The sequence below is a fragment of the Centruroides vittatus genome, unplaced genomic scaffold (genome assembly GCF_030686945.1).
Source record: "Centruroides vittatus isolate TY-2023 unplaced genomic scaffold, ASM3068694v2 contig_683, whole genome shotgun sequence".
Lineage (NCBI taxonomy): Eukaryota > Metazoa > Arthropoda > Arachnida > Scorpiones > Buthidae > Centruroides > Centruroides vittatus.
In genome coordinates, this window is record NW_027122430.1 from 173,150 (window position 1) to 181,547 (window position 8,398).

Sequence of the window (8,398 nt, forward strand, 5' to 3'; positions counted from 1 at the left end):
ACACGATAGGACTATCGAGGACATTCTATAATTCATTTCAAATTTCTAACATCGACATACGTGAATATTTTTGTGCGTGTGAATATTATATTTCGATACTTTTATCTTTCTTCACTAAGAAAATGTTCTTTTATCTTAAAACATTAACTTTTTAGCAACATAAAACAGTCGAAGTAGGAACAGGCTGAAAATGACAACGAATTATAATCTCTGTTCTGGGGATGTAAGCTTGTTTGTCCCATAGCTGAAATTTATCTTTGTATACTAGTACATTTATCAATCAACAGGACTTATTATACTGGAATATTATGGATGCAGATACAAAGTCTTACTGATCAGAAATAATATTTTTTTTTTTTTTAGTTAACCTGTACACATACACTTTAAGCTTGTGTTTCGGACCCGTTTGTCCCTCCTCAGCAGGCATCTAAACAGCACTTTCTACAAATCAACAAATTAAAAGGTTTTTTGTTACAATTATGAATAAAAATTAAAAGTATACACATTATTTCCCCGACAATAAAATAATAAAATTCTTACAGTTAACTGTAAGAATTTTAACCAGCTAAGGTTTGATAACGGCGATTTATTTTTCGAGATTAATTTGTTAAAAAGAGAACAATCAAATTACTTTAAAATTCAGATTAAATGTTTATAACTATAAATTTATAAACACGTACGTTTTACATAGCCTAACTAATCCTTTAAATTTAAAAATGTAAAGTTATATAACAATAATTTATATGTAAGATGTGGATCAATGGGCTACTACATAAAGACTTTTCTGTTTGGTAATGTTTTGCTTAAAAACAACAGACGCAACACGCGTCAGAGCGAAATTCTCACACCCAGTTTTTTTTTTCCATTTCAATACCTCGCGGACCAATACTTTTGTGAATTAAAATAAAAGTAACGATAAGGCGGATCACAGTTTGAGTACGTCCAGTCAGACCGCGAGCGACTTTCTTTAAATTTCTTTTATGAATCGCATATTATAAAATAAGTTATAGTTATCATAAACAAATCAATTTATGATTGATAATGTTAAAATTAAAGATGTATAAATGAAATAAAAAATGACGACTTCCTGAATATCGTGTAATTCCTATTCGACTGATATAATAAGTCTAGTTTAGAACGTGGATAATGGCAAGCGCCAAATCCGACAGAGGGCGCTCAAGATGGCTGCCGAAACAGGTAAGCAACCGACCATGTGTTTGTTCAATGCCTGAGCCGATTCAGTTTCCATCGATGATGACTACTGCGATGACCAAATGGAGAACAAATCATCGAATTTATAAAGTAAATAATTAATAAAAAGTACATGGCCGGCGTTATTTACATTTAATAAATATATAAAAATATAAATACGACTATACAAAGATAAAACTTTGCTTCTGTCTTTTAGAAGCAAGTTTTATCTTTGTATAGTCGTATTTATATTTTTATATATTTATTAAATACATTGAATTTATGTCAAATTCTAGACTGTATCGGCGACAGGAAATGTTGTCTTGTAGAAAGTGAAGCCGTTTTGGATGCTGGACACATCGTATTTTGTGGATTAAACTCTAACAACAACACTGAAAGTTTACGTTGTTGCTTTAGTGTTGTAATCTCAGATATTGTCGTTTTAATACGTCTCAATTACGGGGAAAATGCACGTGCAAAGCGAAGCTGTCTGGTTTTCGTAAACATGCGATAGCCGAGCATAATACTAAAATGAAAACAAAAAACGTAAATTAACTTATATTTTCAATTAAGAATATTTTTAAAAATTTGACTGGAAAGTTATCTCGACATATGTATGTGAAGATAGAAAATTTACCTATTTTCTTTCCGATCTGCGTACAAAAACAATTTTTTGACAGGCATGTCCATTTACAAAAAAAATTAGACAGTTTTTTCTTTTTATGTGGACGGCTTCAGATTTTCAAAAGAATAATTTTCAAACTTGAATAGGAATATTACCGCTACGTCATGACTACATAAGAATTATTATTTAAAAATAAAATAAAAGACTATCGTGTGTAGAATTAAAACACTTCTCACCTGTTAACGTTAACAGGTGAGAAGTGTTTAAATATTTTAAGCAGTATACACCATGTTCTAATATAAAAACGTAACTATTATGAGAAATAAAACTATGTTCAGTGTTGTTGTTAGAGTTTAATCCACAAAATACGATGTGTCCAGCATCCAAAACGGTTTCACCTTCTACAAGACAACGTTTCCTGTCGGCTCCTTACCTGTTTCGGAAGCCATTTTGAGCGCCCTCTGTCGGATTTGGCGCTTTCCAATAAAAAACTATTTCGTTACTAAACAGTACACCTTTATATTTCACCTAAAAAAGATAAAAGTAATAGGAATAAAAAATCTAACCATGGACTAGCCCAATGAATATTGTAATTAATATCTTAGTTCGGTAAGATACAACTTCACTCACGGGAACAATGCATAACGAAATTTCATATCGGTGATCGAAAAAATTACAATTTTGGCTAGGAAAAGATGGAAGGAGTAAAACTCACATTTTTATTTAAATATCGTAAATAAGCAAAGTAATTAAAACTATTTCAAACATGTATTAAGTGGCAGACAATACACAACTCGGACGTAAGAAGTTACACGATACTGTTTGTTATAATCGTGCCGTCAAACCAAGAAAGCCAAATCAAGATGCCTTTCCTATTAGTTCAAAATCAAAATACGTATATGATACTTTTTTTTATTTCAAAGGATGACAATGACGAAGAGAAATGACTCGTCAACACAGAATTATTTTTAAAAGAGCGTCTTTTTAAAAACACGTTATTTTATAAAATTCAGTTATTTAAAGTGCGCAATATAGACCTTTCTCGCTAGACTTATTATACCATCAATTAGAAACGGGACAAGCTTTAGAAAATCACATTTTTTCCCTAGAGCAGGGATGAGCAACCCGCGGCCCTCGGGCCGCATGCGGCCCGCAGTAATATTTTTTGCGGCCCGCGTGGCATAAAATATGAATAAATATATCAATTTCCCAGCTTAATGATATATTCAACAAAAATTCAAACGTTATTTTCTACAACTTATATTTGTGAAAAGTTTTTTCGCAATGAATTTAGTAAAAATTAAAACAAGAAACCGGCTAACAGACACATCGAAACTAATTTAAAACTAATGGTGACTAATATGTAACCAAATATTTCCGATATATTACGTTTAAATCGGTGCCAGAAACTATATTAAGTATACATATGCTAATTTATAATTATATATGAATAAAGAATTGTGATTTACCGACAGTTCCCCTCTTTTTTCTTTTGTGTGCGGCCCGCGTCAGTTCAAAAGTTTTGAAATGCGGCCCTTACGTAGAAATAGGTTGCCCATCCCTGCCCTAGAGTATGCATTATTCGAACTTCCGAGTCCCTTTCAACTCTGTCATGTAAATGTTTAGTTGCACTGTTACAAAATTTGTAAAATTTTTTAACTTACATGGTTATGAGAAGCACAGAAATGGTGACGATTGATGAAATACAGATGATAATTATTAATTTATAAGTATTTGCTATCGCAGTAGTTAAAATGTTAATGATTTACAAGAACAAACATGCCCACGAGAATTACGTTTTTCTGTTATTCAGAGGTTAACTAAAATCCCATTCGAGGTCTTGCCTAAACGCATTCCTAAGCTTGTAAATAAAATTATTTTTATAAAATTTGACCATATGGGAAGTGTTTAATGTGAACATTATATTGTAATTTATCTTCGATCGTTACGTATACAGTATTTGTTGTCAGTTAATTCTTTGATGAAATTGGTATCAGAATATTGCGGGTGTAACTCGTAATAATAATATCGTCTGCTTGGATTAATTAAAATATTTTCTTTTGAAATTATTTGGAAAAATAATTTGTTTTCTTACACCCCATAGCTACCTGTCAATCTTCATTACAGACCCTTTATAACGTTTGAGTGGAATCCTTTGAAGGTCCACCGACAGTTTTACAAGTTCTGGGAATTTGAACTCGACTAATTAGACGCGTAAAATGTGTAAAATATTTGAATAAATACATCAATTTCCCAGCTTAAGGAAGTACGCAGCAAAAATTCCAATTATTTTCTACAGAAAGCAGATACTAGCTCAGCCAATAATTAGTCTAATTCACAAAACAACACCTGCCACTTTTTTAAAAAAGTATCACCAGTGGAATCATTTTTATTTTCGTTTTTTTACTTCTTATTCCCACTATAACGATTTTATTGTAGGCCTATATTTATTTATTTATATTACCATGTTCTTCCTTTTTGTTTTTACTTTTTATTTTTTATTTATGTCCGTTACTAATGGTTTGAATTTTTTCAAACAATTGTATTCTTTTAATGGAACGATAATGTTTTTTTTTTCGAAAGTTAAAACCTGAAGATGGCTTATTGAGTAAGCCGAAAACGTTAGTTTTCTCAATAAAATTATCTCAGCTATAAGTAAAGGTGTTGTTTTGTGAATTAGGTTATTTTCTACAACTTTTGCATGTGAATAGTTTTTCGTAATGAATTTAGTAAGAATTAAAACAAGAAACCGGCTAGCAGACACATCGAAAATAATTTAAAACTAGCAGTGACTAATATTTAACCAAAAATTTCTGATATATTACGAATTCTGAAATAATACACAAAATTAGACATCGTTCAATTTTTTAACAACTCGTTTAAATTGCCCATAATTTCTCAGGTCTTTATATGCTTTTAAAGAATTCCAGTTATACATCAGTTGGTAGATCGGTGCATCTCGCCAAAACAGTGCTTAACTCTTGGTAGAATCAAATTTTTTTTCCATTGACAGTTATAGTTAGAGGTCCTAAGGTGTTTATTTAACTTATCACTTATATAATAAGTGATGAGTTAAGATTAAGAATAATATTAGCTAGAATCTTATACTAAGCTTAAGATTAAGAATAATAACTAATAACTAAGCTTCTTAACTATAATATAAGCCAAACATTTATTTAAACTTCAAAAAAATGTTTGAAATATGAATATATATAAGATTCTTTCCTGCCAGCCAGAAGCTGTATCCCATACGGAAATACCATATCGAAGTTTGGGTTCCATACAAGCGTGATATAAACGCAAAACAGTCTCAAAATTTATGAAACTCATTATTCTTTTCAATATTCCAATAAATCTAGATAAAGACAATGTTAGATTATTTATATGATTGTTCCATCGTAATTTATCATCAATTTCAATACCGAAATATTTTACGGTATTTACTCTTTGAATACGTTTATTATTAATTCTTACTTGTATATCATCTAAGTTGACTTTTTTGTTCTTATTTGATAAATAAATATATTTTGTGTTATTTTCATGTATTCTAAAGTTATTATTCACCATATATTTAATTAATTTAGCCAACAATAAATTTATGTTATTTTTAATTAATTGAAGATTCCAACCCGCATAGGTTATAACAATATCTTCTGCCAACAATATATTATTATTTTCGGGAATGGTTTCTATAATATCGTTTATATAAATATTAAAAAGCGGCTATGCTAATTTATGATTACATATTAATAAATAATTGTGATTTACTGGCATTTCTTTTTTCTCTTTTCTCTCGTTTGGGGCCCGCGTTAGTTCAAAAGTTTTTAAATACGGCCGTTACATAGAAAAAGGTTGCCCATCTCCTGATTATACTAAATGATTAAATATAAGAAGGGCGTATCAACATATTAAAGTACGAACTTAGTTTTATTTTATTTCATTTATTTAGAAAATATTACATTTACTGCAGATGGAGAAATCTTATTTCAGATAGAAAATAGTTAAGAAAATTTATTGAAACATCAAATAAATACATTTTAAAACAGTTTTAGACGTTACTAGTAAAATTTCATTTCGTAATATAATACTGTAAATATTCTTCGATACAACTATGTAAAATTTTAGATTAACACTGTTTTATTTACAAGTTTAATAAGGGCGCTTTCGTGGATATCTGATTAATCACAATTAAGTGTTGAGACTTTGAAAGCCATATTATGTGTGAAATATAATTTAAACTCTTGCGAAAAATTTAATGACATTTTAAACGACAGCAATCTACTAAAAAATTCACTCGACTGAGAAATATGCGAAAAAAGAAGAGTTTTTAAAGATTTATAATAGTATATAAATTTATTATATTTGTAAATTTTACATACGTTGAAATTTAAAAAAATATAACAATACAATTTTTGCGTTCTTTGATAATAAAATTTTGTTGATCTAGAACAATTTTTTTCAAGAAGACAACAACTTCCTACTCCCCCGTCAATTTTGCCCCGCTTCACAAATGTTAAAATCTGGTCACCTTAAAGAAAATAGAACTTAAATTTCATTACTTTATACTCCATTTACACTCATTCTGAAATGGATCCCCTGCTGCTGAAATGGTCAGCTACTCCTACCTAAAGAGAGAATTACTGTCATGTGTGTCATATGTACTGTACAGCTAGAATAGTGATAGTTGAAGAAAATACTTTAATTAATCCAAGCAGACGATATTGTTCCTTATTCATTTAGTATAAGGCCTACAAGTTTACTAACATCATTAAAAAAACTATTTTTCTGTCAATGTATTCTCTATGTTTTGCTTACGAGCAATTCATGAAAATGTGTCATTTTTGTTATTTCCTGAGTCTACACAGTACAAGAAAAATTTATCTGCGCAGTTTTCGAAATGGACTCGCATTATGGTGCTTGTATATGCAAATATTTATGTAAAAATGAATTATGTAACATAATACATGTTTTGCGTTACTTAATGCTGTGTTTGTATTGCTTTCTTAAACGTTTAACCGTTAACAGAAATATTAAAAATATACACTACTTTTTCTACAAAATCTCTTTTAAAAGAGTAATTTTCTAGAAAAGATTTAAGGGTGCTACAACCACAAGTAAATTATAAGATTTTACTGTTTTTTTTAGGATTGATTGTCGCTTAACGCGTTCAGAAGTCTTTCATTTATCCGACTTTATTCGACTCCAAGCAGTAGGAAAAATTTCCAAGTTTAAAGATTTGTTTTTAAGCCGGCGTTACTAAAAAATGAATAACCAAACCTTTTTAGATATCGAGCACAAAACTTTTACCAGGCAAACGTTTTCGTTACATTAGGCATTAAGAATCCAGCCAAATATCTAGAAAGGTTACGTTATTCGTTCTTTAAATACATCCGGGTTGGCAATTTTCTGTCGACTACGTTACTTCCGATTTCTTTCAATATGGAATCATTTTTGTATACCTTTTGGTGTTAAAAGCTGCAGATATTTGCGTGTTTAATTGAAAAGTCTGATAAGAAGTAAAATTTGTGCGATTCGTAAAAGAAATTTTTAGTATGTATGGTCGTCGGAATTAGATTAAGAAGGATGGAGACGGATTCTTATGAACAAGTAACAAGCACGTCTTTATTCAACAAGAAGCGGTACAGAACTGAATTGTGGTGCGCAGGCGCGCTACAACATAACATATAAGAATTGCCAGAGATGGCGCTGCAATACATAGCAAAATTAAAAGAAAGTCGCTCGTGGTCTAACTGGACGTACTCAAACTGTGATCCGCCTTATCATTACTTTGATTTTAATTCACAAAAGTATTGGTCCGCGAGGTATTTGAATGGAAAAAAAAACTGGGTGTGAGAACTTCGCTTTGACTCGTGTTGCGTCTGTTGTTTTTAAGCAAAACATTATCAAACAGAAAAGTCTTTATGTAGTAGCCTATTGATCCACATCTTACATATAAATTATTGTTATATAACTTTACATTTTTAAATTTAAAGGATTAGTTAGGCTATGTAAAACATACGGCTGTATAAATTTATAGTTATAAACATTTAATCTGAATTTTAAAGTAATTTGATTGTTCTCTTTTTAACAAGTTAATCTCGATAAATAAATCGTCGTTGTCAAATCTTAGCTTGTGAATTTCGTTAGAGAATGTTACGGTGTTACGGAAGCGTAACGAAGTAAAGTTTGTCAAACTGGTCCGCGGGCTGTCCACGAGGGTTTTAGTGTCCATTATGTAGTTTTATGAATGAAAATTTAAAAGTTGTGAAAATGCACGTCAATATATATGTGTCGTCTCGAGTTTTTTCCGCAGCTACTTTGGATGCTATTGGAACACATCTTTTAAATTTTCTCTCTAAAAATGCATATTTTAAAATTATAGATCATGATATTACGGACGTCTCTTTTTTTCACCGTCGTTCGCAAATGTCTACAAACAGCAGCCCGGCGGAGCCACCGCTATTAATGTGGGTCCCGTAGGGCAGGGGTGGCCAACAAGTCGATCGCGATCGACCGGTCGATCGCCAAGTCAATTCTGGTCGATCGCTAGCGCTGTCTTGACTTAATGTATTATATTTGTAA